We start from the raw sequence: 20,940 nt of genomic DNA on the forward strand, positions 1-20,940 counted from the left end.
AGTATTTGTTGTTCCAACCCATGAGAATGAAATGGCTTTCCATTTCTTTCATGAGAGCCATCTGTGGAAAGCAGCACAGAACCCACAAAGACTGCTGAACATACTTACACCAAACCCCCACTTTAGCACTTTACAGGGACCACCCTTCTCAGTCAAGCACGCCTCAGTCCCAGTGTGGTGGGCCTCTACCCCAGAAGACCAGCACAACCACTGCCCACACCATATCTCTAAAGTCTGGAGTTTGAAAGGTCAGCAGGCTTGGATGTTATATAGAATGGAGGACATTGTGCTGCTCCTGGAGAGAAGGCAGGCAAACAATCCAGGGGCAGACAACATGGAAACAGTGACCTGAAAAATGCCTGGGGCAGACAAGTTGGAGGTTAGTTGCTCTGTTCAGAGTGCCTACCTGAGAGACAGCATTCATGGGGATGCCCTCTAGGAACAAAGGTGCTCTCTGGCAACATTTCTCTCACCTGCCCCTCAGCTTAAACTCAGAGTCACCAGCAGGAAGCAGAACAGCACACACACACTGGATGCTTAACTTGCACTTACACCAAGCACCCCCTCCTGTGCTCTGGAGGGGCTTCCCTTCTCAGTCAATCTTGCCTGAGTCCCAGTGTGACAGGCCCCTCCCCCAGCAGACCAGCACAAACCCCTGCCCATGCTATATATCCCAACCAGAGAGTTCTGCAGGGCCTCAGTTTTGGTGGAGGTGGTGTCAGGTATCATTTAACCAGACCAGAGCACACTCAGGTTAAACTTGTCACATTCATGCCAGGGACCAAACACTGCCCACAGCAGACAAGGAGAGCTGTTGCAGACAACTGGTCCAAAGGATGACCAACCAAAACACAACAACAGAGCACATGCAGCACACACCAGAGGCACTTCCTGAAGCACCAAGCCCTGGGCACTATGTGACCTCTTCCTCATAAAGCCATTACTGGCCAGGAAACATAACTGTTTTTTCTTTGTTTGTTTGTTTGTTTTGTTTGTTTTTTATATATACACAGAAGACAGTGGAGATGTAGACAAAATGCATACAGAGGAATTTATCCCAAATGAAAGAATAAGATAAGGCCATGGCTAGAGATCTAACCTAAACAGATATAATAACATGCCTGATGGAAAATTTAAAGCAAAGATCCTAAGGATACTCACTGGGTTTGAGAAAAGAAGAGAAGACATCACTGAGACCCTTACCACAGAGATAAAAGAATTATAAAAGAATCAATCAGAGATGAAGAGAGCAATAGATGAGATTTGAAACAGGCCTGATGAAAGAAGCAGGCTGGAGAAACAGAGGAACAATTCAGTGACATAGAAGTCAAAATAATGGAAAATAATGAAGCTAATCATGAGTGTTATATAATTTTCAGAGTATAGGTCTTTCACTTCTTTGGATAAGTTTATTCCTACATATTTTATTAGCTTTGGTGCAATAGTAAATGGGATTATTTTCTCAATTTTTATTTCTGCTGCTTCATTATTAGTGTATAAAAATGCAACCAATTTCTGTACATTGATTTTGTATCCTGTATCTTTGATGAATTCATTTATCAATTTTAGTAGTTTTTTGGTGATATTTTTGGGTTTTCCATATCTAGTATCATGTCATCTGCAAACAGTGAAAATTTCACTTCTTCCTTGCCAATTTGGATGTTTTTTATTTCTTTATGTTGTCTAATTTCAATGGGTGGACTTCCAGTACTATGTAAAATAAAAGTAGTGAGAGTGGGCATCCTTGTCTTGTTCCTGACCTTAGGGAAAAAGCTCTCGGTTTTTCACCATTGAGTATGATGTTGGCTGTGTTTTTTTTTTTTTTCATATAAGGCCTTTATTATGTTGAGGTATGTTTCCTCTTGATATACTTTGCAGAAGGCTTTTTATCATGAATGGATGTAATTTGTCAAATGCTTTTTCTGAATCTACTCAAATGATCATTAAGTTTTTATCCTTTTTCTTCTTATTATGATCTATCACATTGATTGTTTTGCAGATATTGTACCACTTTTGAATTCCAGGAATAAATTCCACTTAATCATGGTGCATGATTTTTTTGTAAGATTTTATTTATTTATTTGACAGAGAGAGATAGTGAGAGCAGGAATACAAGCAGGGGGAGTGGGAGAGGGAGAAGCAGGCTTCCCGCTAAGCAGGGAGCCTGATGCGGGGCTCGATCCCAGGGCCCTGGGATCATGACCTGAGCCGAAGGCAGACGCTTAATTACTGAGCCATTCAGGCGCCCCATGATTTTTTTTTTAAATGTTGGATTCAGTTCATTAATATGTTTTTAAAGTATTTTTGTATCTATGTTCATGAAGAGATATTGGCTTGTAGTTCTTGTATTTTGTGGTATCTGTATGTGGTTGTGGTATCAGGGTGATACTTTACTCATGGAATGGATTTGGAAGTTTTCCTTGCTCTTGTATATTTTGGAACAGTTTGAGAAGAACAGGTATTAACTGTTCTTTAAATGTTTGGTAGAATGAAGTCCTCAATGCCATGCAGTACAAGTACTCCCCCAGGAAGTGCAGCACCTGAAGCTACTGTCCTGAACTCCCACTGTGAGCCACCTCACTTGACCAGAACAGCCAGAGTGCTGTTCAGTTCTATTTGTGGTCTGCTCTTGTGCCCTTCTCAGCCTACAATAAAGGCCACTCTCTCATCTTCCAAATCATCAATCAATCATTATATACATATATACATACAAATAAATGTTTGGTAGAATTCACCTTTGAAGCTATCTGGTCCTGGACTTTTGTTAGGATTTCTTATTTTTTTATTACTGATTCAATTTCAATACTAGTAACCAGTCTGTTCAAATTTGTTATTTCTTCCTGCTTTAGTTTTGATAGGTTACATGTTCCTGGGAATTTATAAATTTCTTCTAAGTTGTCCAAGTTGTTGGCACATAGGTTTTCATAATATTCTCTTATAATTGTTTTTATTTCCATAGTGCTTGTTGTTATTTCTCCTCTTTCAATTGTGATTTTGTTTGGGTTCTCTTGCTCACTTTCTCTTTGGATGAGTCTGGCTAGAGGTTTATCAATTTTCATGATCTTTTCAAAGAACAGGTCGTATTGTCCTTGATCTCTTTATCGTTTTTGTTTGTTTGTTTCTTTTTTTCTATGCCATTTATTTTGGCAATAATCTTAATTATTCTTCTGGTTTAAGGCTTCATTTGTTGTTGTTTGTCTATTTTCTTTAGGTGTAAGTTTAGGTTGTTTATTTGATATTTTTCTTACTTCTTGAGGTAGGCCTGTATTGCTATAAATAACAAAACTTCTTTCTAGATGTGTCTCCAGAGGCAAGGGACACAAAAGCAAAAATAAACTACTGAGACTACATCAAAATAAAATTTTCTGCACGGTGAAGATAACAATCAATAAACTAACAACTTACACCTTTTTGCTGCATGCCTAGGATTGTGGACCACTGTGTTTTCTCTTTTTCAAGATTTATTTATTTATTTATTTGAGAGAGTGAGAGAATGAGCACGAGCAAAGGGGGAGGGGCAGAGAGAGAGGGTGAAGCAGGCTCTCTGCTGAGCAGGGAGTCCAATGTGGGGCTCAATCCCAGGACTCTGGGATCATGAACTGAGCTGAAGGTAGACACAACTGACTGAGCCACCCTGGTGCTTTGGGCCTCTTGTGCTTTCATTTTCAATTGTTTCTATGTAATTTTTCCTTTGATTGACCCATTCATTATTTAGTAACATGTTATTTAACCTCCATTTGTAATTGTGGTTGCTTTTTAGTTTCATAGCATTGTGGTCAGGAGACATGCATGGTATGATTTTGATCTTTTTGAATTTGTTGAGACCTGTTTTATGGCCTAATATGCAATCCATTCTGGAGAATGTTCCATTTTCTGCTTTAGGATGGAATGTTCTGAATATGTCTTTTAAACCCATCTGATCAAGTACATCATTCAAAGCCACTGTTTCCTTGTTGATTTTCTGTTTGGATGATCTGTCTATCAAAGTAAGTGAGGTGCTAAATTCACAGAGCTAGAACACATAATCTTAAAATTTGTATCAAACCACAAAAGTCCACAAATAGCCAAAGCAATCTTGAAACAGAAAACCTTGAGGCATTAGAATTTCAACCTTCAAGTTATATTACAAACCTGTAGTCATCTAGATAGTATCGTACTGGCACAAAAATAGACCCATAGATCAATGGAACAGAATAGAAAGCCCAGATATGGACCTACAAATATATGGTCAACTAATCTTTGACAAATCAGGAAAGACTATCCAATGGGAAAAAAAACAGTCTCTTCAACAAATGGTGTTGGCAAATCTGGTCAGCTACATGCAAAAGAATGAAACTGTGAGACAGGAAACCATTAAAATCCTAGAGGAAACCCAGGCAGTATTCTCCTTGACACTGGCTGTACCAACTTCTTTCTAGATGTGTCTCCAGAGGCAAGGGACACAAAAGCACAAATAAACTACTAAGACTACATCAAAATTAAAAGTTTCAGCACAGTGAAGATAACAATCAATAAACTAAAAGGCAACCTACGGAATGGGAAAAGATATTTTCAAATGATATATCTGATAAAGGGTTAAGTATCCAAAATCTATAAAGAACTTATCAAACTCAAAAACCCATAAAAGAATGATCCAGTTAAAAATGTGCAGAAGTCATAAATAGATATTTTCCCAAAGAAGACATACAGATGACGAACAGACACATGAAAAGATGCTCAATATCACTCATCATCAGGGAAATACAAATCAAAACTACAATGAGATGTCACTTCACACCTGACAGAATGGTTAAAATCAACAACCTAAGAAACAACAGGAGTTGGCCAAGATGTGGAGATAGGGGAACATTCTCACTGTTGGTGGGAAGGCAAAATGATACAGCCTCTCTGGAAAAGAGTATGAAGGTTCTTCAAAAAGTTAAATAGAACTACCTCATGATCCATCAATTCCACTACTATGTATTTATCCAAAGAATACAAAAAATACTAATCCGAAGGATACATACACCTTTATTTTTATAGCAGTTTTATTTATAATAGCTAATTCATGGAAATGGTCCAAGTGTCCATGGACTGATGAATGGACAAGGAAAATGTGGTGTATACATAATGGACTGTTACTCAGACATAAAAAAAAATGAAATCTTTCCTCTTAAACAACAGGGATGGAGCTAGAGAGTATTATGCAAAATGAAATAGAGAAAGACATAAACCATGATTTCACTCACATGTGGAATTTAAGAAACAAAACAAATGAGTAAAGGGGAAAAAAAGTAAGAGAGGCAAACCAAGAAACAGTCTCTTAACTATAGAGACAAACTGATGGTTAGCAGGAAGGATTGGGGGAGTAGGGGTTAAAGAAGTTATGGGGGATTAAGAAATGCACTAGTTGTGATGAACACCAGGTATTTCATGGAAGTATAGAATCACTATGTTGTACATCTGAAACTAATATGAAATGGTATGTTAAGTAACTGCAATTTGAAAAAAAAATAAAAAAAATAAGTAGTGATCATAAATATATTCACTGGAGTTGAAAAAGAGTGCAAAAGACATCAGTGAGACTATTATCACAGAGATTAAAAAAAAGAACTAATCAGAGATGTGGAACACAATAAATGAAATTAAAAATAATCTTGATGGAATAAATAGTAGGCTAGAGGAAGGAGATAAATGCATTAATGACCTGGAGGACAGAGTCATGGAAAATCAACCCAAAGAAGTCCACACCAAGACACATAGTAATTAAAATGGCAAAAAGAAGTGATTAGGGAAAAAAAAATTAAAATCAGCCAGAGAAAAGGTGACAGTTACACACAAAGGAAACCCCATAAGGTTAGTAGCCACTTTTCAGCAGAATCTTTGAGGGCCAGAAGGGAGTGGGATGATATATTCAAAGTGCTGGGGGGGAAAAAAAAAAAAAACCTGTAGTGAAGAATAGTCTATCCAGCAAGGATACTACTAAGAATAAAAAGGGAGATAAAGAGTTTCTCAGACAAACAAAAACTAAAGGCGTTCATGACCACTAAACCAACCCTTAAAAAAAATTAAAGAGGGCAGTTTGCTTGGAAATGGAAGACCATAAGTGAGAGTATGAAAAGTAAGGAACACAAAAGCAACAAAACAGGTATTTGTGTAAAATTCAGTTAAGGCATTCATAAAATAAAACGAAGTAAAATATAAACCATATCACTAAAATATGGGGGTTAGAGGAGTAAAGAATGGGTTCAAATTCAAGTCACCATCAACTTTCTTGCTATATGCAGAAAATGTTATATACAAACCTAATGGTAACCAGAAATCAAAAACAAGTAATAGATATGCAAAGAATAAAGAGAAAGGAATTCAAGTATATCACTAAAGAAAGCCAACAAACCATGAAAGAGAGCAAGAGAAGAAAGGATCAGAGAAAAACTATTAAAAAAACAACACAAAAAGGTACAAAAATGGCAATAAATACATCAATACCTATCAATAGTTACTTTTAATGTAAATGACCTAAATTCTCTAATTAAAAGATAATAGACTGATACAGTGGGAAAAAAAAAACAAGACCCATCTATATGCTGCCTTCAAGAGAGTCATTTCAGATGTAAGGACCCCTGCAGATAGAAAGTAATGGGATAAAGAAATATTTACCATGCAAATGGATGTCAGAAGAAAGCCAGGGTAGTAATACTTATATTGGACAAAATAGACTTTAAAACAAAGCCTGTGACAAGAGACAAAAAAGGACACCATATAATAATAGAGGAGACAATCCAACAAGAAGATACAGCAATTATAAATATTTATGCACCCAACATGGGAGTACTCAAATACACAAAACAGTTAATAACAAACACAAAGGAAATAGTCAATAGTAATACAATAATAGTAGTGGATTTTAATGCCCTACATTTTGTGTGGACAGATAATCCACACAGATACTACACTTGATCTTAGCCAAAAAGCCAAGAAGTGATGAGATCATCCACACAGAAAATCAAAAAGGAAACAGTGGCTTTGGATGACACACTGAACCAGATGGACTTAACAGATATATTCAGAACATTCCATCCTAAAACAGTAGAATATACTTTCTTTTAATGTGCACATGGAACATTCTCCAGAATAGATCACATATTAGGCCACAAAACAAGTCTCACCAAATTCAAAATGATCAAAATTATACCGTGCATGTTTTCTGACCACAATGCTATGAAACCAAAAAGCAACCACAAGAAAAAATCTGGAAAGAGCACAAACACATAAAACATAAAAAATAAATACAAGCAACTAAACAATGAATTGGTCAATCGAGAAATCAAAGAAGAGATCAAAATGTACTATACATTGGCTAATTGAATTGAAATAAAAAACTTACATAAAAACAAATGAAAATGAAAACACAGTGGTCCAAAATCCTTGGGATGAAGGAAAAGTCATTGTAAGAGGGAAGTTTATAGCAAAACGGGCCCACCTCAAGAAGCAAGAAAAATCTCAAATAAATAACCTAACCTTACACCTAATGGAGCTAGAAAAAGAACAACAAACAAAACTTGAAACAAGCAGAAGGAAGGAATAAAAAAGATTGGAGCAGAAATAAATGATCTAGAAACAAACAAAAAAGAATAGAACAGAGCAATAAAACTGGTAGGTGGTTCCCTGAAAAGATTCAAAAAATTGATAAACCTCTAGCCAGATTCATAAAAAAAGAGGACCCAAATAAACAAAAACATAAAGAGAAGAAATAAGAAGCATCACAGAAATACAAAAAATTATGAGAATAATATGAAAAATTATATGCCAACAAATTGGACAACCTAGAACAAATGGATAAATTCCTAGAATGGTATAACCTACCAAATCTGAATCAGGAAGAAATAGAAAACTTGAACAGGCTGCTTACCAGCAATGAATTGATTAGTAACAAAAACTTCCCAGCTAACAAAACTCCAGGACCAGGAAGTTTCACAAGCATCTTCTACCAAGCATTTAAAGAAGAGTTAATATCTATTCTCAAACTGTTCCACAAAATAGAAGAGAAAGTAAGGTGAAAAACCTTCAACAAAGGAGGTCTAGAGGGAATGGACCACAACATAATAAAGGTCTTACATGAAAAACCCACAACAAACATTATACTCAAAGGGGAAAAACTGAAAGTGTTTCTCCTAAAGTCAGGAACAAGACAAGGATGTCCCCTCTCACCACTTTCATTCATCATAGTACTGGAAGTTCAAGCCACAGCAATTAGGTAACAAAAGGAAATAAAAGACATCCAAATTGGTAAAGAAATAGTAAATCTTGCACTATATGCAGATGACATGAAACTCTGTATAAAAAACCCTTATGACTCCACCAAAAAGTACTATAACTATAAACAAATTCAATGAAGTCAGGGTACAAAATCAATGTACAGAAATGGATGGCATTCCTATAAACTAATAATGAGGTAGCAGACAGTGACATTAAGAAATGAATCTAGGGTGCCTGGGTGGCTCAGTTGGTTAAGTGTCTGACTCTTGATTTCAGCTCAGGTCATGATCTGAGGGTCATGAGATGGATCCCTGTGTTGGGCTCTGCTCTCAGCATGGAGTCTACTTGAGATTCCTTCTCTCCCTCTTCCTCTGCCCCTTCTCTCTCTCTCTCTCTCTCTCTCTCACACACACACACACACACACACACACACACACTCCTTTTATCAGAAAAAAAAAAAGAAAAAGAAAAGAAAAAAAATCCTATTTATAATTGCAACAACAACAACAAAAAAAACATATAGGAATATAGTAATAAACTTAACTAAAGAGGTAAAAGACATGTACTCTGAAAGGTACAAAACATAGATGAAAAAAAAAAATCAAGACTTTTCAAAAAAAAATAAAAGGAAGACATGGCATGCTCATTGGTTGGAAGGACAAATATTGTTAAAATGTCTGTACTACCCAAAGAAATCTACACATTTAATGAAATACCTGTCAAAATAACAACATTTTTTCACAGAAATAAAACAAACAATCCTAACATTTATGTGGAACCACATAAGACCCCCGATAGCCAACGTAACCTTCAAAAAGAAAGAAAACAAAACTGGAGGTATCATAATTCCAGATTTAAAGTTATACTACAAAGTTGTAATAATCAAAAGAGTATGGTACTGGCATAAATATAGACACACAGATCAATGGAAAAAAATAGAGAACCCAGAAATAAATTAACGATTGTATAGTTAATTAACTTTCAACAAAGGAGAGAATATGTGATGGGAAAATGACAAGTCTCTTCAACAAATGGTGTTGGGAAAACTGGACAGCTACATGCAAAAGAATGAAACTGGCCCACTTTCTTATACCATAAACAGCAATAAATTAAAAATGGATGAAAGACCTAAATGTGAGGCATAAAACCATAAAAATCCTAGAAGACAGCATAGTCAGTATTGTCTCTGACATTGGTCATAGCAACAAATTATAGATATGGCTCCTAGGGAAGGGAAATAAAAACAAAAATAAACTATTGGAACTACCTCAAAATGATAAGCTTCTGCACAGCAAAGGTAACAATCAACAAAACTAGAAGGCAACCTCCTGAATGAGAGAAGGCATTTGCAAATGACATGCAATAAAAGATTAGTATCCAAAATATTTAAAGAACTTACACAAGTCAACACCAAAACCCACATATAATCCCATTAAAAGATGGGCAGAAGACATGAACAGACATCTCTCCAAAGAAGACACACAGAGGGTCAAAAGGCACTTGAAAAGATGTTCAACATCAGGGAAATGCAAGTCAAAACTACAGTAAGGTATCACCTCACACCTGTCAGAATGGCTAAATCAAAAACACAAGAAAGAACAAGTGTTGAGGGTGTGGAGAAAAAAGAACCTTCTTTCAGTGTTGTTGGGAATGCAAACTGGTGCAGCCACTCTGGAAAACAGTATGGAGGTTCTTCAAAAAGTTAAAAATAGAAGTCTATATGATCCCATAATTGCAATATTGGTTATTTACCAAAAATACAAGAATATTAATTTATGGGGATACATGCACACTAATGTTTATTTTAGCATTATTTACAATAGCCAAATTGTGATAGCAGCCCAAGTGTCCATCAATAGATTAATGGGTAAAGAATGAAATCTTGTCATTTACAATAACAGGGTTGGATCTAGAGAGTAAAATGCCAAACAAAATAAGTCAAGAGAAAGTCATATACCATATGATTCCACTCATATGTGGAATTTAAAAAACAAAATAAATAAGGAAAGAAAAAAACAAGATACAGAGGAGACAAACCAAGAAACAGCCTGTTAAGTATCAAGAACAAACTGATGGTTACCAGAGGGGAGGTGGGGAGGTGGGTGGTGGTATAGGTGAAATGGGTGATGGAAGTTAAAAAGTACAATTATGAGCACTGAGTAATGCATAGAATTGTTGAATCACTATACTGTACATCTGAAACTAATAAAACAGTGTATGTTAACTATACTGGAATTAAAACAAAATTTAATTAACAAAGGGTTTGTCCTAAATGCAAACACTTGTTCCAATGTAACCCTGACAAACCTCCTCTAATGTGATCCCCATCCCATTTGCCTCTCAGAGTAGGGAGTCTTTGGGAGTATAGAGGGGAATTTCCCTATCGCCAACCCCTTTAGAGAGATAAACCTAAAAATTTGGGATGACCAGGTTAGGGCCTTAACTGATATTGGAGCCACCCTGTCTGTCTTCAAGCCCCCCATGCTTTCTGTGTCCCTTCCCCAGAGTTCTAAATTGTTTCAAATGATCAGAGTCTAAAATCAACCAATGACATTTCATATGTCCTTATGTAACCTTTCACTTGGGCCTCCTTTTGGACAACGCCAGTTCCAAATAGTGCCCTTAGCTCTAATCCATTTCCCAAGGAGGGACTTCCTCTGGGAAAATCAAGGCCATATCTCCTTTTCCAAAAAAGGAAGCTTAATACTTAAAGTCTCCAAGCCTCTGCTGAGCCAGACCCCCCAAATGTCCCTGTCCCATATATCAACATTTTCACGTGCTTATCACCCCCAATTGTCAGGGCTGGTGGAATACTAATGGAATTATCAAGATTCACAGTTGTCTAAACTGTGCTCAGCTTTTGGCCCGACATGGGTTAAATCACTGCCCTTGGTCTTAACAAGTTCTACCCCACCCCAGGCAACATAGACTGTTCAAGATTGCCTTCAAGATTTTTGCAGAAAGACCAAGGAGGCTAGATCAGGTATTCTATCAAAGTGTGTTTCTAAAAGGAAATGTCCCAAGAATATTGCAAGGTACTGCTTGAATACATTGTAATGAGAGCTAAAATTGTTAAAAATTCCTTCCTCAGTGAGCTCCTGGGAAATGAAGACTCACAGCACAATATTCAGCCTAGAGATTTTGTCTGTTGGAAATGATACCAATTAAAAGAATCCCTCCAGCCCCGCTGAAGGAGATCCTATCAGATACCTCCATGAAAGACCAACCAAAATTATAATGGATAAATATATGAATTCTCTCACCTACTCTAGCAACTCTCAACCCTCTGGAAGTATTAAGAAACTTTCATCAATCTATAGACTGATATTCACTCCCTATGGTTATTGCTGCCCAGCTGGCCAAATATTTTTCACAATGAAATCCCCTCATGGGACTGGGTGGACCAGGAGCAGAATAATCAGATCTGGGGGCACCTGGGTGGCTAAGTCAGTTAAGCATCTGCCTTCGGCTTAGGTCATGCTCTCAGCATCCTGGGATTGAGCCCCATGTCAGGATCCCTACTTAGTGAGGGAATGTGCTTGTCCCTGTACCCTTCCCCCATTCATTCTCTCTCTCTTAAATAAATAAATTAAATCTTAAAAAATAATCAGATCTGGCGCTGTGACCATGATGATGTGATCACTAATGTTGACTGAGAATTAAGTGATCACTGAAGACTTTCTTCCCTTTATGACACTGAGAATGTTTTATGCAGTGAGAGTCTTCACATGTCCTGCAAGTGTCACTGTGTGAATAAGAGACTTCCAATGTGTAATTGACTGAATTGCTTCTCCATTATGAATTATTTGGTGAAAACTAATAGTTTCTTCCCCCAAACAAAGACTGTTCTCCCTTCAAAAAAATATGGAACAATATATTCCATAGTAGCCCTAATTATAAAAAAAAAATCTAGAATGACTACATTAATATCAAGTTATATTTCAGAGAAAACATGTGACCAGGTATAAAAAGGTAATTTCTTATTGATAAATGGATCAAATCTTCAAGGGAATTAACACTCCTAAACATTTGTTCCCATAATAACTGAGATTCAAATATGTGATACACAATAAAAACAACAAACTAGTGATGAACCAGGCAAATATATAACCATAGTTTGAAATTTCTATACCTAACTTTTAATAATTGATAGAATAAAGACTTAATGCCAGATAAGTTACAGAAGAAGTTAGCAAGATTATCAACACTTAACATAAACAACATATAAAGAACATTACCCAACAACAGCAGAATATACATTCAATTGTGCATGGGATATTTACCAACATAGACCATATCCTAGGATATAAAACAAACCTCTGTATATTTAAAATTATTCAAGTCAGACACAGAATATTCTCAGTTCACAACATAATTAAACTGGGAACCAATAAATAAAATTCTTTAGAAAATCTTCAAATATTTCAAAGGTAATAAAAAGTAGGTCTTCCTAAGGTGAGCTTTCTCTAAAACAATAAATATGTTCTCATGTAACTCACTACCTTCTGAGCCCACATTGGCAGCATTATTGATGTCCATACTTCTGTTGTCAGTCTGTTCAAAGCAATCATAGGTTTTTCTATCATGCCCCTTAAAATTCTGTCAGCCTCCACTCATTTCACAACTCCAAAGCCACATCTGTCTTTTTAGTTATTCATTATAGCAGCACCTCACTTCCAGGTACCAAATATATATTAGTTTTCTATTGCTGCACAGAAAACTACCACCAATTAGTGACTAAAAATAACACCAATATAAGCTCACAGTTCTGTACACTGTGTTCTCTGCTCAGAGATATGCATAATTTCATAAAACTAAAATGAAGATGTTGGGCTTTTTGAAAAAGTTGGCAACTCACAAAGATAGAAATAAGACTTATCTTGGGGCATTTGGGTGGCTCAGTTGGTTAAGAAACCAACTCCTGATCTCAGTTCAGGTCTTGATCTCAGGGTGGTGAGTTCAAACCCCACATTGGGCTTGGAGTGAAGAAAGAAAGAAAAGAAAAGAAAAGAAAGAAAGAAAGAAAGAAAGAAAGAAAGAAAGAAAGAAAGAAAGAAAGAAAGAAAGGAAGAAAGGAAGAAAGGAAGAAAGGAAGAAAGAAAGAAGAAGACTTATCTTTGAATAATTTTGTGAAATTTGTTTATTACATGGAAATGGGAACTTATTTTAAATTCAAAATGAGGTGTAAAGTCATTGTAGTACTGAGTGCTACAATTCTATTAAGTTCTCATCTAGGCATCGGGAGGCTTTCAAGTTCATTCAGTTTGTTGGACAAATTTAATTCATTGTGATTTTAAGATTTGGTGTCCCATTTCTTTTCTGGCTGTCAGCCAGAAGTCAATTTTTTAAGTTTTTTTTTTTAATTTTATTTATTTATCTGAGAGAGAGAGAGAAAGAGAAAACATGAGCAGTAGGGAAGAGTAGAGGGAGAAACAGACTCCCTGCTGAGCAGGGAGCCTGATGTGGGACTCAATCCCAGGACCCTGGGATCATGACCTGAGCTGAAGGCAGACGCTTAACCGACTGAGCCACCCAGGCACCCCAGAAGTCACTTTCAATTCCTTCAGGACAAATGCATTCCTTGCCACATGTACGGCTTCGTTTTCAAAGCCAGTAATGGAAATTTTCCTTCACATTGAATCCCTGAGTGATGTTGAAAATTTTTCATGTTTCTATTGGCCATCTGTATGTCTTCTTTGAAAAAAAAGTCTATCCATGTCTTCTGCCCATTTCTTAACTGAATTATTTGGGTTTTTGAGGTGTTGAGTTTGGTAAGTTCTATATAGATTTTGGACACTAACCCTTTTTCAGATATGTAATTTGCAAATATATTCTCTCATTCTGAAGGTTTTCTTTTAGTTTTATTGATTGTTTCCTTTGCTGTACAGAAGCTTTTTACCTTGATGAAGTCCCAATAGTTCATTTTTGCTTTTGTTTCCCTTGCCTCTGGAGACATATCTAGTAAGAAGTTGCTAGCGCCAATGTCAAAGAGGTTGCTGCCTGTATTTTCCTCTAGGGTTTTGTTGGTTTTCTGTCTCACATTTAGGTCTTCCATCCATTTTGAATTTATTTTTCTGTATGGTGTAAGATAGTGGTCAATTTTGCTCTTCTGCATGTTGTTGTTTAGTTTTCCCAACATCCTTTGCAGAAAGAGACTGTTTTTCTTCCATTGGACATTCTTTCCTGCTTTGTCAAAGCTTAGTTAACCATATAGTTGTGGGTCCATTTCTGGGTTTTCTATTCTGTTCCATTGATCTTTGTGTCTCTTTTTGTGCCAGTAACATAATGTCTTGATGACTACAGCTTTATAATATAACCTGAAGTCCAGAATTTGATGTTTCCAGCTCTGCTTTTGTTTTTCAAGATTTTTTTTTTTTTTTTTTTGCTCTTCTGGGTATTCTGTGGTTACATACAATCATTAGGATTGTTTGTTCTAGCCCTGTGAAAAATGCTGGTGGTAATTTGATAGTGATTGCATTAAATGTGTAGATTGCTCTGGGTAGTATAGACATTTTAACAATGTTTGTTCCTCCAATCCATGAGCATGGAGTGTTTTTTCCATTTCTTTGTGTCCTCTTCAATTTCCCTCATAAGAATTCTATAGTTTTAGGGGTACAGATCTTTTACCTCTTAGGTTAGGTTTATTCTTAGGTATCTTAGGTATTTGGTACAATTTGGTACAATTGTAAATGAGAGTGATTCCTTGATTTGTCTTTTGGCTGCTTCAGTAGTGGTGTATAGAAATGCAACAGATTTCTGTACATTGATTTTGTATCCTGTGACTTTACTGTATTCATGTATTAGTTCTACAATTCTTTTGGTGGAATCTTCTGGTTTTCTACAAAAAGTATCATATTGTCTGGAAATAGTGAAAGTTTGACTTCTTCCTTTCCAATTTGGATACATTTTATTTCTTTTTGTTTTCTGATTGCTGAGGTTAGGACTTTCAGTATTATGTTAAATAACAGTGATTTCAGAGAATATCCCAGGTCTCAGTTTTTCCCCACTGAGGATGATATTAGCTGTGAGTCTTTCATGTATGGCCTTTATGATGTTGAAGTATGCTCCCTCGATCCCTACTTTGTTGAAAGTTTTCATCAATAATTGATGCTGTACTTTGTGAAATGCTTTTGCTGCATCTATTCAGAGGATCCTATAGTTCTTATCCTTTCCGTTATTAATGTGGTGTATCACATTGATTGTTTTGTGAATATTGAATCAATCTTGCAGATGAGGAATGAATCCCACTTGGTGAATGAGTCTTTTAATGTACTGTTGGATTCCAAATGCAAGTATCTTCTTGAGAATTTTTGCACCTATGTTCATCAGGGATATTGGACTATAATTCTCCTTTCTGGTTAGGTCTTTGTCTGGTTTTGGAATCAAGGTAATGCTGACCTGGAAGAATGAGTTTGGAAGTTCTGCATTCATTTTTGTTTGGAACAGTTTGAGAATAGTTATTAACTCTTCTTTAACTGTTAGGTAGAATTCCCCCTGGGAAGACAGCTGGCCATGTACTTTTGTTTGCTGGAAGATTTTTTATTACAGATTGCATTTCTTTGCTGGTTATTGGTCTGTTCAATTTTCTATTTATTCCTGCTTCAGTTTTGGCAGTTTATGTTTCTAGAAATTAATCCATTTCTTCCAGACTGCCCAATTTATTGGTGTATAAGTTTCATTAATATTCTAATTGTTTATATTTCTGTGGTGTTGGTTGTGATCCCTACTCTCATTTGTGATTGTATCTATTTGGTTCCTTTCTCATTTCTTTTTGATAAGTCTGACTAGGAGTTTATCAATTTTATTCATTACTTCAAAGAACCAGCTCCTAGTTTCATTGATTTATTGTACTGTTTTTTGTTTTTATGTTTCTATAGCATTTATTTATACTCTGACCTATATTATTTCCCTGATTCTGATGGGTTTTTGACTTCATTTATTTTTCTTTTTTAGCTCATGTAGGTGTAAGGTTAGGTTATTTGACATTTTTCTTGCCTCTTGAGGTGGGCCTGTATTGCTATATACTTCCTTCTTATGACCACTTTGTTGCATCCCAAAGGATTTAGACCATCATGGTTTCATTTTCATTTGTTCACATTATTTCTTAATTTCCTGATTAACCATTTCATTCCTTACTAGCATGTTGTTTGACCTCCATGTATTTGTGGTTTTTCCAAATTTTTTCTTAAGCTTGACTTCAAGTTTCATAGCATTGTGGTTGGAAAATATGTATGGTGTGATCACAGTCTTTTTGTATTTGTTGTCACCTGATTTATGACCCAATATGTAATCTATTTTGGGCAATATATCATGTACACTTGAAGAGAATTTGTATTCTGCTGTTTTAGGATGAAATGTTCTGAATATATTTATTAAATTCATCTGGTCCAGTGTGTCATTCAAAGCCATTTTTTCCTTGATAGTTTTCTGCTTAGATGATCTGTCCATTGATGTAATTTGCTTGTGAAAGTCCCCTACTATTATAGTATTATTATCAATGAATTTCTTTATGTTTGTTATTAATTATTATATATTTGGGTGTTCCCAAGGTGGGGGAATAAATATGTTACATCTTGTTTGATATACCCCTTTATCATGATATACTGTGCATCTTTCTCTCTTGCTAAAATCTTTGGTTTATTTTTTTATTTATTTTTTATTTTTTATTTTTTAAAGATTTTATTTATTTATTTGAGACAGAGAGAATGAGAGAGAGAGAGCACATGAGAGGGGGGAGGGTCAGAGGAAGAAGCAGGCTCCCTGCCGAGCAGGGAGCCCGAAGCGGGACTCGATCCAGGGACTCCAGGATCATGACCTGAGCCGAAGGCAGTCGCTTAACCAACTGAGCCACCCAGGCGCCCCTATTTTTTTATTTTTATTTATTTTTATTATGTTCAATTAGCCAACATATAGTATATCATTAGTTTTTGATGTAGTGTTCAGTGATTCATTAGTTGTGTATAAAACCCAGTGCTCATCACATCATGTGCCCTCCTTAATACCCATCACCCAGTTACCCCATGCCCTCACCCACTCCCTTCTGTAACCCTCAGTTTCCTGGAGTCCAGAGTCTCACGCTTTGTTTCCCCCTCTGATTTCTTTCCATTCAGTTTTCCCTCCCTTCCCCTGTGGTCTTCCACACTATTTCTTATGTTCCACATATGAGTGAAACCATATGATAATTGTCTTTCTCTACTTGACTTATTGCACTTAGCATAATCCCCTCTAGTTCCATCCATGTAAATGCAAATGCTGGGTATTCATCCTTTCTGATGGCTGAGTAATATTCCATTGTATATATGATCCACATCTTCTTTATCCACTCATCTCTTGAAGGGCATTTCAGCTCCTTCCACAGTTTGGCTATTGTGGACATGGCTGCTATGAACATTGGGGTGCATGTGCCCCTTCTTTTCACTACATTAGTATCTTTGGGGTAAATACCTAGTAGTACAATTGCTGGGTCATAGGGTAGCTCTATTTTTAACTACTTGAGGAACTTCCATACTGTTTTCCACAGTGGCTGTAACAGCATGCATTCCCACCAACAGTGTAAGAGGGTCCCCCTTTCTCCACATCCTCGCCAAAATTTATTGTTTCCTGTCTTGTTAATTTTGGTTGTTTTAACTGGTGTAAGGTAGTATCTTATTGTGGTTTTGATTTGTATTTCCCTGATGGATAGAGATGTGGAGCTTTTGTTCATGTGTCTGTTAGCCATTTGTATGTCTTCTTTGGAGGAGTGTCTGTTCATGTCTTCTGCACATTTCCTGATGGGATTATTTGTTTTTTTGGGGGTGCTGAGTTTGATAAGTTCTTTAAAGATCTTGGATAGCAGCCCTTTATCTGATATATCATTTGCAAACATCGTCTCCCATTCCGTGGGTTGCTTTTTAGTTTTATTGACTGTTTCCTTTGCTGTGCAAAAGCTCTTTACCTTGATGAAGTCCCAGTAGTTCATTTATGCTTCGGTTTCCCTTGCATTTATTTATTTAGTCATTTATTTATCTATTTATTTTTATTTTGTTATGTTAGTCAGATACAGTACATCATTAGTTTTTGATGTAATGTTCCATGATTCATTGTGTGTGTATAACACCCAGTGTTCCATGCAATATGTGCTCTCCTTAATACCCATCACTGGGCTAACCCATCCCCCCAAGTCCTCCTCTCTAAAACCCTCAGTTTGTTTCTCAGAGTCCATAGTCTCTCATGGTTCAACTCCCCCTCTGATTACCACCCTTCATTTTTCCCTTTCTCCTCCTAATGTTCTCCATGTTATTATTTATGTTCCACAAATAAGTGAAACCATATGATAATTGACTTTCTCTGCTTGATTGATTTCACTTATCATAGAGACCTGTCTTGCAAGAACTTGTTGTGGGTGATGTTGAAGAGGTTATTGCCTATGTTCCCCTCTAGGATTTTGATGGATAACTCTCTCACATTGATGTCTCTCATCCATTTTGAGTTTATCTTTGTGTATGGTGTAAGAGAATGGTCCAGTTTCATTCTTCTTCATGTGGCTGTCCAATTTTCCCAGCACCATTTATTGAAGAGACTGTCTTTTTTTTTTTTTTTTCCATTAGATACTCTTTCCTGCTTTGTTGAAAATTAGTTGACCATAGAGTTGAGCGTCCAGTTCTGGAGATTGTATTCTGTTCCACTGATCTATGTGTCTGTTTTTTGTGCCAATACCATGCTGTCTTTATGATCACAGCTTTGTAATATAGCTTGAAGTTAGGCATTGTGATGCCCCTGATGAAGTTTTAGAATATATGTGAGGTTCAGTGGGGTGGACTCTGGAGCTGATGACCAAGAAATAATTCTTGAGGCACCTTTGGTGCAAAATGGTGATTTATTAAAGCATGGGGACAGAACCTGTGGGCAGAAAGAGCTGCTGCCCTGTGGTCTTGAGGAGTGGCTGATTACATATTCAGGAGTTGAGGAGGTGAGGACAAAGGGGGTGTCCAGAAGGACTGCCATATGCTAAAGACTCTCAGGATACTGGAGGCCTGGTTATTGTCAAGCCAAGGTTGTTTTTCCCTCTAATGAGGCACTAACATGAAGACAGTTGGGAGTTTCCTGGAGGAATATTACATTCTTCCTATCACACATCCTTGTCAATGGGCTTCAGGTTAAAAAGAAATTCAATTTTATTTACATTTCCTTCTGTCTCAACCTCCCTTAATTTTATGGAGGAGAGGGTGATGTTAGGGCTTCATGGAACTGAGTTATGGGTCTCTGGGAAGTTAGGCTATTGATAAGAAAACTTCTTCCTTGTAAATCACTAGGACATTTGTAAACTGAGGGAGACTCCTGTCCTGCAAGATTGTGATCTCTATCAGTTAACCAATTGTTTTTTCTTTAGGGCAGCTAGGAGTGCCTGAGGAATGTCACATATATCCCAAAGGGGGTGGGTGTAGGGTGCCAGCTTCTGCTTTGTCTTCAGCTTGCCTTCTGTTCCTTTATCACCCCCAGCTTTGGTTTTCTTTTTCAACATTCTCCTGGTGATTCGGGGTCTTTTCTCGTTCCATACAAATTTTAGGATTGTTTGTTCCAGCTCTCTGAAAAATGTAGATGGTATTTTGATAGGGATTGCTTTGAAAGTGTAGATTGCTCTGGGTAGCATAGACATTTTCACTGTTTCTTCTTCCAATCCATAAGCATGGACAGTTTTTCCATGTATTTGTGTCTTCCTCAATTTCTTTCGTAAATGTTTTGTAGTTTCTAGAGTACAGATCCTTTACCTCTTCGGTTAGGTTTATTCCTATGTATCTTATGGTTTTTGGTGCTATTGTAAATGGAATTGATTTCTTAATTTCTCTTTCTTCAGTCATATTGTTAGTGTTTAGAAATTCAACTGATTTCTCTGCATTGATTTTGTATCTTGTCATGTTGCTGAATTGTTGTATGAGTTCTAGGAATTTGGAGGTGGAGTCTTTTGGGTTTTGCACATAAAGTATCATGTCATCCATGAAGAGAGACTTTGACTTCTTCTTTGCCAATTTGAATGCCTTTTATTTCTTTTTTTGTCTGATTGCTGAGGCTAGGATTTCTACTACTATGTTGAATGATAGTGGTGAAAGTGGGCATCCCTGTCATGTTCCTGATCTTAAGGAAAAACTCTCAGTTTTTCCCCATTGACAATGATATTTGCTGTGGCTTTTCATAGATGGCTTTTATGATATTAAGGTATGTTCCCTCTATCCCTATACTTTGATGAGTTTTAATAATGCTGCATTTTGTCAAAAGTTTTTTCTGCATCAATTGAGAGGATGATACGTTCTTGTCTCTTCATTTGCTAATGTGATCTATCACGTTGACTGATTTATGAATGTTGAACCACCCTTGCATCCAAAGAATAAATCCCACCTGGTTGTAGTGAATAATCCTTTTAATGTACTGTGGAATCCTATTGCCTAGGATCTTGGTGAGTATTTTGGCATCCATGTTCATCAGAGATATTGGTCCGTAATTCTCCTTTTTGATGGGGTCTTTGTCTGGTTTTGGGATCAGGTAATGCTGGCCTAATAGAACACATTTGGAAGTTTTCCTTCCATTTCTATTATTGAAACAGCTTCAGTAGAATCGGTATTATTTGTTCTTTAAATGTTTGGTAGAATTCCCCTGGGAAGCCATCTGGCCCTGGACTCTTGTTTTTTGGGAGGTTTATGATTACTGTTTCAATTTCCTTGCTGGTTA

At 36.6% G+C, this 20,940-nt stretch overlaps 1 long non-coding RNA gene and 1 pseudogene across 1 annotated transcript in view; one reads left to right on the plus strand and one right to left on the minus strand.

Moving 5' to 3' along the window:
• LOC145717818 (uncharacterized) overlaps positions 1-20,940 on the plus strand; it is a 164,402-nt gene that overhangs the window by 72,754 nt on the left and 70,708 nt on the right. The gene's annotated exons all lie outside the window — the stretch shown is intronic.
• LOC115942326 (U2 spliceosomal RNA) lies at positions 6,851-6,965 on the minus strand (annotated as a pseudogene).

The sequence above is a fragment of the Leptonychotes weddellii genome, chromosome X (assembly GCF_054177405.1).
Source record: "Leptonychotes weddellii isolate Sample4059 chromosome X, ASM5417740v2, whole genome shotgun sequence".
Classification (NCBI taxonomy): domain Eukaryota; kingdom Metazoa; phylum Chordata; class Mammalia; order Carnivora; family Phocidae; genus Leptonychotes; species Leptonychotes weddellii.